Here is a 10,000-nt window from a genome sequence, read left to right as displayed (position 1 = left end):
TAAAGACATTTCAAATGTCATGTTATGTCTATATACAGTGTTGTAATGTTAAAGTACAAAAGAGAAAATAAATAAACATATAAATATGGGTTGTATTTACAATGGTGTTTGTTCTTCACTGGTTGCCCTTTTCTCGTGGCAACAGGTCACACATCTTGCTGCTGTGATGTCACACTGTGGAATTTCACCCAGTAGATATGGGAGTTTATCAAAATTGGATTTGTTTTTGAATTCTTTGTGGATCTGTGTAATCTGAGGGAAATATGTGTCTCTAAGATGGTCACACTGTCACGGCTTTCTTCCTGGGAAGGAGAGGCGGACCAAAACGCAGCGTGGTTTATAGTTCATGGTTCTTTAAAAAAATAAAAAATACATTTTATTTTACATTTTACCCCTTTTTCTCCCCAATTTCATGGTATCCAATTGTTGTAGTAGCTACTATCTTGTCTCATCGCTACAACTCCCGTACGGGCTCGGGAGAGACGAAGGTTGAAAGTCATGAGTCCTCCGATACACAACCCAACCAGCCGTACTGCTTCTTTAACACAGCGCGCATCCAACCCGGAAGCCAGCCGCACCAATGTGTCGGAGGGTACACCGTGCACCTGGCAACCTTGGTTAGCGCGCACTGCGCCCGGCCCGCCACAGGAGTCGCTGGTGCGCGATGATGTCTCAACATGACGGAGAAGACACATGACCTGGTAGTAGACCAGTCTCAACATGATGGAGAAGACACGTGACCTGGTAGTAGACCAGTCTCAACATGACTGAGAAGACATGTGACCTGGTAGTAGACCAGTCTCAACATGACTGAGAAGACATGTGACCTGGTAGTAGACCAGTCTCAACATGACTGAGAAGACACATGACCTGGTAGTAGACCAGTCTCAACCTGACTGAGAAGATACATAACCTGGTAGTAGACCAGTCTCAACATGACTGAGAAGACACATGACCTGGTAGTAGACCAGTCTCAACCTGACTGTGAAGACACATGACCTGGTAGTAGACCAGTCTCAACATGACTGAGAAGACACATGACCTGGTAGTAGACCAGTCTCAACATGACTGAGAAGACACATGACCTGGCAGTAGACCAGTCTCAACATGACTGAGAAGACACATAACCTGGTAGTAGACCAGTCTCAACATGACTGAGAAGACACATGACCTGGTAGTAGACCAGTCTCAACCTGACTGTGAAGACACATGACCTGGCAGTAGACCAGTCTCAACATGACTGAGAAGACACATGACCTGGTAGTAGACCAGTCTCAACATGACTGAGAAGACACATGACCTGGTAGTAGACCAGTCTCAACATGACTGAGAAGACACATGACCTGGCAGTAGACCAGTCTCAACATGACTGAGAAGACACATTACCTGGTAATAGACCAGTCTCAACATGACTGAGAAGACACATGACCTGGTAGTAGACCAGTCTCAACCTGACTGAGAAGACACATGACCTGGTAGTAGACCAGTCTCAACCTGACTGAGAAGACACATGACCTGGTAGTAGACCAGTCTCAACATGACTGAGAAGACACATGACCTGGTAGTAGACCAGTCTCAACATGATGGAGAAGACACATGACCTGGTAGTAGACCAGTCTCAACCTGACTGAGAAGACACATGACCTGGCAGTAGACCAGTCTCAACATGACTGAGAAGACACATGACCTGGCAGTAGACCAGTCTCAACATGACTGAGAAGACACATGACCTGGTAGTAGACCAGTCTCAACATGACTGAGAAGACACATGACCTGGTAGTAGACCAGTCTCAACATGACTGAGAAGACACATGACCTGGCAGTAGACCAGTCTCAACATGACTGAGAAGACACATTACCTGGTAATAGACCAGTCTCAACATGACTGAGAAGACACATGACCTGGTAGTAGACCAGTCTCAACCTGACTGAGAAGACACATGACCTGGTAGTAGACCAGTCTCAACCTGACTGAGAAGACACATGACCTGGTAGTAGACCAGTCTCAACATGACTGAGAAGACACATGACCTGGTAGTAGACCAGTCTCAACATGATGGAGAAGACACATGACCTGGTAGTAGACCAGTCTCAACCTGACTGAGAAGACACATTACCTGGTAGTAGACCAGTCTCAACATGACTGAGAAGACACATGACCTGGTAGTAGACCAGTGTCAACATGACTGAGAAGACACATGACCTGGTAGTAGACCAGTGTCAACATGACTGAGAAGACACATGACCTGGTAGTAGACCAGTCTCAACATGACTGAGAAGACACATGACCTGGCAGTAGACCAGTCTCAACATGACTGAGAAGACACATAACCTGGTAGTAGACCAGTCTCAACATGACTGAGAAGACACATGACCTGGTAGTAGACCAGTCTCAACCTGACTGTGAAGACACATGACCTGGCAGTAGACCAGTCTCAACATGACTGAGAAGACACATGACCTGGTAGTAGACCAGTCTCAACATGACTGAGAAGACACATGACCTGGTAGTAGACCAGTCTCAACATGACTGAGAAGACACATGACCTGGCAGTAGACCAGTCTCAACATGACTGAGAAGACACATTACCTGGTAATAGACCAGTCTCAACATGACTGAGAAGACACATGACCTGGTAGTAGACCAGTCTCAACCTGACTGAGAAGACACATGACCTGGTAGTAGACCAGTCTCAACCTGACTGAGAAGACACATGACCTGGTAGTAGACCAGTCTCAACATGACTGAGAAGACACATGACCTGGTAGTAGACCAGTCTCAACATGATGGAGAAGACACATGACCTGGTAGTAGACCAGTCTCAACCTGACTGAGAAGACACATTACCTGGTAGTAGACCAGTCTCAACATGACTGAGAAGACACATGACCTGGTAGTAGACCAGTGTCAACATGACTGAGAAGACACATGACCTGGTAGTAGACCAGTGTCAACATGACTGAGAAGACACATGACCTGGTAGTAGACCAGTCTCAACATGACTGAGAAGACACATGACCTGGTAGTAGACCAGTCTCAACATGACTGAGAAGACACATGACCTGGCAGTAGACCAGTCTCAACATGACTGAGAAGACACATTACCTGGTAATAGACCAGTCTCAACATGACTGAGAAGACACATGACCTGGTAGTAGACCAGTCTCAACCTGACTGAGAAGACACATGACCTGGTAGTAGACCAGTCTCAACCTGACTGAGAAGACACATGACCTGGTAGTAGACCAGTCTCAACATGACTGAGAAGACACATGACCTGGTAGTAGACCAGTCTCAACATGATGGAGAAGACACATGACCTGGTAGTAGACCAGTCTCAACCTGACTGAGAAGACACATTACCTGGTAGTAGACCAGTCTCAACATGACTGAGAAGACACATGACCTGGTAGTAGACCAGTGTCAACATGACTGAGAAGACACATGACCTGGTAGTAGACCAGTGTCAACATGACTGAGAAGACACATGACCTGGTAGTAGACCAGTCTCAACATGACTGAGAAGACACATGACCTGGTAGTAGACCAGTGTCAACATGACTGAGAAGACACATGACCTGGTAGTAGACCAGTCTCAACATGACTGAGAAGACACATGACCTGGTAGTAGACCAGTGTCAACATGACTGAGAAGACACATGACCTGGTAGTAGACCAGTCTCAACCTGACTGAGAAGACACATGACCTGGTAGTAGACCAGTCTCAACATGACTGAGAAGACACATGACCTGGCAGTAGACCAGTCTCAACATGACTGAGAAGACACATGACCTGGCAGTAGACCAGTCTCAACATGACTGAGAAGACACATGACCTGGTAGTAGACCAGTCTCAACATGACTGAGAAGACACATGACCTGGTAGTAGACCAGTCTCAACATGACTGAGAAGACACATGACCTGGTAGTAGACCAGTCTCAACATGACTGAGAAGACACATGACCTGGTAGTAGACCAGTCTCAACATTACTGAGAAGACACATGACCTGGCAGTAGACCAGTCTCAACATGACTGAGAAGACACATGACCTGGTAGTAGACCAGTCTCAACCTGACTGTGAAGACACATGACCTGGCAGTAGACCAGTCTCAACATGACTGAGAAGACACATGACCTGGTAGTAGACCAGTCTCAACATGACTGAGAAGACACATGACCTGGTAGTAGACCAGTCTCAACATGACTGAGAAGACACATGACCTGGTAGTAGACCAGTCTCAACCTGACTGAGAAGACACATGACCTGGTAGTAGACCAGTCTCAACATGACTGAGAAGACACATGACCTGGTAGTAGACCAGTCTCAACATGACTGAGAAGACACATGACCTGGTAGTAGACCAGTCTCAACATGATGGAGAAGACACATGACCTGGTAGTAGACCAGTCTCAACATGATGGAGAAGACACATGACCTGGTAGTAGACCAGTCTCAACCTGACTGAGAAGACACATTACCTGGTAGTAGACCAGTGTCAACATGACTGAGAAGACACATGACCTGGTAGTAGACCAGTCTCAACATGACTGAGAAGACACATGACCTGGTAGTAGACCAGTCTCAACATGACTGAGAAGACACATTACCTGGTAGTAGACCAGTGTCAACATGACTGAGAAGACACATGACCTGGTAGTAGACCAGTCTCAACATGATGGAGAAGACACATGACCTGGTAGTAGACCAGTCTCAGCATGATGGAGAAGACACATGACCTGGTAGTAGACCAGTCTCAACCTGACTGAGAAGACACATTACCTGGTAGTAGACCAGTGTCAACATGACTGTGAAGACACATGACCTGGTAGTAGACCAGTCTCAACATGACTGAGAAGACACGTGACCTGGTAGTAGACCAGTCTCAACATGACTGAGAAGACACATGACCTGGTAGTAGACCAGTCTCAACATGACTGAGAAGACACATGACCTGGTAGTAGACCAGTCTCAACATGACTGAGAAGACACATGACCTGGTAGTAGACCAGTCTCAACCTGACTGAGAAGACACATGACCTGGTAGTAGACCAGTGTCAACATGACTGAGAAGACACATGACCTGGTAGTAGACCAGTCTCAACATGACTGAGAAGACACATGACCTGGTAGTAGACCAGTCTCAACATGATGGAGAAGACACATGACCTGGTAGTAGACCAGTCTCAACCTGACTGAGAAGACACATTACCTGGTAGTAGACCAGTCTCAACATGACTGAGAAGACACATGACCTGGTAGTAGACCAGTGTCAACATGACTGAGAAGACACATGACCTGGCAGTAGACCAGTCTCAACATGACTGAGAAGACACATAACCTGGCAGTAGACCAGTCTCAACATGACTGAGAAGACACATGACCTGGTAGTAGACCAGTCTCAACATGACTGAGAAGACACATGACCTGGTATTTAAAGACAAAACAAAACTAAATGGGAAATATTATTGACAATACATGGCACTTTTCACTGGCTGTCCCTCAGGTTGTGTCCCTCAGGTTGTTGCAAGGACACATATTTGGCTGCCAAAATTGCACATTTTCGCTTTTCACCCAATAAATATTAGATTTTTTTTCTTAATCTTTTATAGTTTCAAATTCTTTGTGTTGAATTATAATTTTGGGAAATACATATTCTCTTAGGTCTGAGTATTTGTCGCAGTGTAATAGGAAATGCAGCTCTGTCTCTACCTCTCCCCTGGAGCAGAGTGAGCACAGACTGTCCTCTCTGGGCAGCCAGGTTTGTCTGTGACGACCGGTCTCTATAGCCAGACTGTCCTCTCTGGGCAGCCAGGTTTGTCTGTGACGACCGGTCTCTATAGCCAGACTGTCCTCTCTGGGCAGCCAGGTTTGTCTGTGATGACCGGTCTCTATAGCCAGACTGTCCTCTCTGGGCAGCCAGGTTTGTCTGTGACGACCGGTCTCTATAGCCAGACTGTCCTCTCTGGGCAGCCAGGTTTGTCTGTGACGACCGGTCTCTATAGCCAGACTGTCCTCTCTGGGCAGCCAGGTTTGTCTGTGACGACCGGTCTCTATAGCCAGACTGTCCTCTCTGGGCAGCCAGGTTTGTCTGTGACGACCGGTCTCTATAGCCAGACTGTCCTCTCTGGGCAGCCAGGTTTGTCTGTGACGACCGGTCTCTATAGCCAGACTGTCCTCTCTGGGCAGCCAGGTTTGTCTGTGACGACCGGTCTCTATAGCCAGACTGTCCTCTCTGGGCAGCCAGGTTTGTCTGTGACGACCGGTCTCTATAGCCAGACTGTCCTCTCTGGGCAGCCAGGTTTGTCTGTGACGACCGGTCTCTATAGCCAGACTGTCCTCTCTGGGCAGCCAGGTTTGTCTGTGACGACCGGTCTCTATAGCCAGACTGTCCTCTCTGGGCAGCCAGGTTTGTCTGTGACGACCGGTCTCTATAGCCAGACTGTCCTCTCTGGGCAGCCAGGTTTGTCTGTGACGACCGGTCTCTATAGCCAGACTGTCCTCTCTGGGCAGCCAGGTTTGTCTGTGACGACCGGTCTCTATAGCCAGACTGTCCTCTCTGGGCATTTTTTTGTGGTGCCTTTCAAATAGGTGATATATTTTCATTTTTGCATTGTGATGATTTGGTTGGGCCAGATTTTCTGAGTGCTGTCCTGAGGCTCTATGGGGTTGGTTTGGGTTAGTGAACTGAGCCTTAGAACCAGCTGGCTGAGAGGACTCTTCTCTTGTTTCATCTCTTGACATTATAGAGCTGTGTGATGGAATGTTTTGGGGTCACTTGTTTTTAGATGGTTGTAAAATTTGATGGCTGTTTTCTCTATTTGAAAGAGGAAGGGGGTTTTGGCCCAATTCTGCTCTACATGCGTTATTTGGAGTTTGTCTTTGCACTTGCAATACTCTGCATGCAGTATTTTGATTGGATGTTTGTCCCATTTGGTAAATTCATTATTAGAGAGTGGACCCCATACTTCACTGCCATATAGAGCAATTGGTTCTAGAACTGATTGGAACATATTGATCCAGATTCTAAATTGGAATTTGGATTTTGCTGTTCCTTTTAATGGCATAGAATGCTCTTCTTGCTTTGTCTCTCAGCTCATTCACAGCCATATGAAAGCTACCTGTGTTGCTGATATTTAGTCCTAGATATGTGTAGTTTTTGGTATGTTCTAATAGAACTGTGTCCAAATAGAATTTATATTTGTCATCCTGATTTCCGGACCTTTTTTTGGAATATAATTTAATCATTTTTTGTTTAGATTAATGGTTTGAGCCCAGGTCTGACAGAACCTGTGATTAACTGTCAGAGCCCAGGTCTGACAGAACCTGTGATTAACTGTCAGAGCCCAGGTCTGACAGAACCTGTGATTAACTGTCAGAGCCCAGGTCTGACAGAACCTGTGATTAACTGTCAGAGCCCAGGTCTGACAGAACCTGTGATTAACTGTCAGAGCCCAGGTCTGACAGAACCTGTGATTAACTGTCAGAGCCCAGGTCTGACAGAACCTGTGATTAACTGTCAGAGCCCAGGTCTGACAGAACCTGTGATTAACTGTCAGAGCCCAGGTCTGACAGAACCTGTGATTAACTGTCAGATCCCAGGTCTGACAGAACCTGTGATTAACTGTCAGAGCCCAGGTCTGACAGAACCTGTGATTAACTGTCAGATCCCAGGTCTGACAGAACCTGTGATTAACTGTCAGATCCCAGGTCTGACAGAACCTGTGATTAACTGTCAGAGCCCAGGTCTGACAGAACCTGTGATTAACTGTCAGAGCCCAGGTCTGACAGAACCTGTGATTAACGATCAGAGCCCAGGTCTGACAGAACCTGTGATTAACTGTCAGAGCCCAGGTCTGACAGAACCTGTGATTAACGATCAGAGCCCAGGTCTGACAGAACCTGTGATTAACTGTCAGAGCCCAGGTCTGACAGAACCTGTGATTAACTGTCAGAGCCCAGGTCTGACAGAACCTGTGATTAACTGTCAGATCCCAGGTCTGACAGAACCTGTGATTAACTGTCAGAGCCCAGGTCTGACAGAACCTGTGATTAACGGTCAGATCCCAGGTCTGACAGAACCTGTGATTAACGGTCAGATCCCAGGTCTGACAGAACCTGTGATTAACTGTCAGATCCCAGGTCTGACAGAACCTGTGATTAACTGTCAGATCCCAGGTCTGACAGAACCTGTGATTAACTGTCAGAGCCCAGGTCTGACAGAACCTGTGATTAACTGTCAGAGCCCAGGTCTGACAGAACCTGTGATTAACTGTCAGATCCCAGGTCTGACAGAACCTGTGATTAACTGTCAGATCCCAGGTCTGACAGAACCTGTGGTTAACGATCAGAGCCCAGGTCTGACAGAACCTGTGATTAACTGTCAGAGCCCAGGTCTGACAGAACCTGTGATTAACTGTCAGATCCCAGGTCTGACAGAACCTGTGATTAACTGTCAGATCCCAGGTCTGACAGAACCTGTGGTTAACGATCAGAGCCCAGGTCTGACAGAACCTGTGATTAACGGTCAGATCCCAGGTCTGACAGAACCTGTGATTAACTGTCAGAGCCCAGGTCTGACAGAACCTGTGATTAACTGTCAGATCCCAGGTCTGACAGAACCTGTGATTAACTGTCAGATCCCAGGTCTGACAGAACCTGTGGTTAACGATCAGAGCCCAGGTCTGACAGAACCTGTGATTAACTGTCAGATCCCAGGTCTGACAGAACCTGTGATTAACTGTCAGAGCCCAGGTCTGACAGAACCTGTGATTAACTGTCAGATCCCAGGTCTGACAGAACCTGTGATTAACTGTCAGAGCCCAGGTCTGACAGAACCTGTGATTAACTGTCAGATCCCAGGTCTGACAGAACCTGTGATTAACTGTCAGAGCCCAGGTCTGACAGAACCTGTGATTAACTGTCAGATCCCAGGTCTGACAGAACCTGTGATTAACTGTCAGATCCCAGGTCTGACAGAACCTGTGGTTAACGATCAGAGCCCAGGTCTGACAGAACCTGTGATTAACTGTCAGATCCCAGGTCTGACAGAACCTGTGATTAACTGTCAGAGCCCAGGTCTGACAGAACCTGTGATTAACTGTCAGATCCCAGGTCTGACAGAACCTGTGATTAACTGTCAGAGCCCAGGTCTGACAGAACCTGTGATTAACGATCAGAGCCCAGGTCTGACAGAACCTGTGATTAACTGTCAGAGCCCAGGTCTGACAGAACCTGTGATTAACTGTCAGAGCCCAGGTCTGACAGAACCTGTGATTAACTGTCAGAGCCCAGGTCTGACAGAACCTGTGATTAACGGTCAGATCCCAGGTCTGACAGAACCTGTGATTAACGGTCAGATCCCAGGTCTGACAGAACCTGTGATTAACTGTCAGATCCCAGGTCTGACAGAACCTGTGATTAACTGTCAGATCCCAGGTCTGACAGAACCTGTGGTTAACGATCAGAGCCCAGGTCTGACAGAACCTGTGATTAACTGTCAGATCCCAGGTCTGACAGAACCTGTGATTAACTGTCAGAGCCCAGGTCTGACAGAACCTGTGATTAACTGTCAGAGCCCAGGTCTGACAGAACCTGTGATTAACTGTCAGATCCCAGGTCTGACAGAACCTGTGATTAACTGTCAGAGCCCAGGTCTGACAGAACCTGTGATTAACTGTCAGAGCCCAGGTCTGACAGAACCTGTGATTAACTGTCAGATCCCAGGTCTGACAGAACCTGTGATTAACTGTCAGAGCCCAGGTCTGACAGAACCTGTGGTTAACTGTCAGATCCCAGGTCTGACAGAACCTGTGATTAACTGTCAGATCCCAGGTCTGACAGAACCTGTGATTAACTGTCAGAGCCCAGGTCTGACAGAACCTGTGATTAACTGTCAGAGCCCAGGTCTGACAGAACCTGTGATTAACTGTCAGATCCCAGGTCTGACAGAACCTGTGATTAACTGTCAGAGCCCAGGTCTGACAGAACCTGTGATTA

The 10,000-nt window shown here is 47.2% G+C and overlaps 1 protein-coding gene across 2 annotated transcripts in view; it reads left to right on the top strand.

Annotated features, from left to right (window-relative positions):
• Window positions 1-10,000, top strand: part of LOC109886971 (small G protein signaling modulator 2) — a 196,417-nt gene that overhangs the window by 99,954 nt on the left and 86,463 nt on the right. The window lies entirely within an intron of this gene.

Source organism: Oncorhynchus kisutch, linkage group LG15 (assembly GCF_002021735.2).
Source record: "Oncorhynchus kisutch isolate 150728-3 linkage group LG15, Okis_V2, whole genome shotgun sequence".
NCBI classification, from domain to species: Eukaryota; Metazoa; Chordata; class Actinopteri; order Salmoniformes; family Salmonidae; genus Oncorhynchus; species Oncorhynchus kisutch.
Note: the sequence above shows the minus strand (reverse complement) of the source record. Positions and strands in the feature narration are given on the sequence as shown.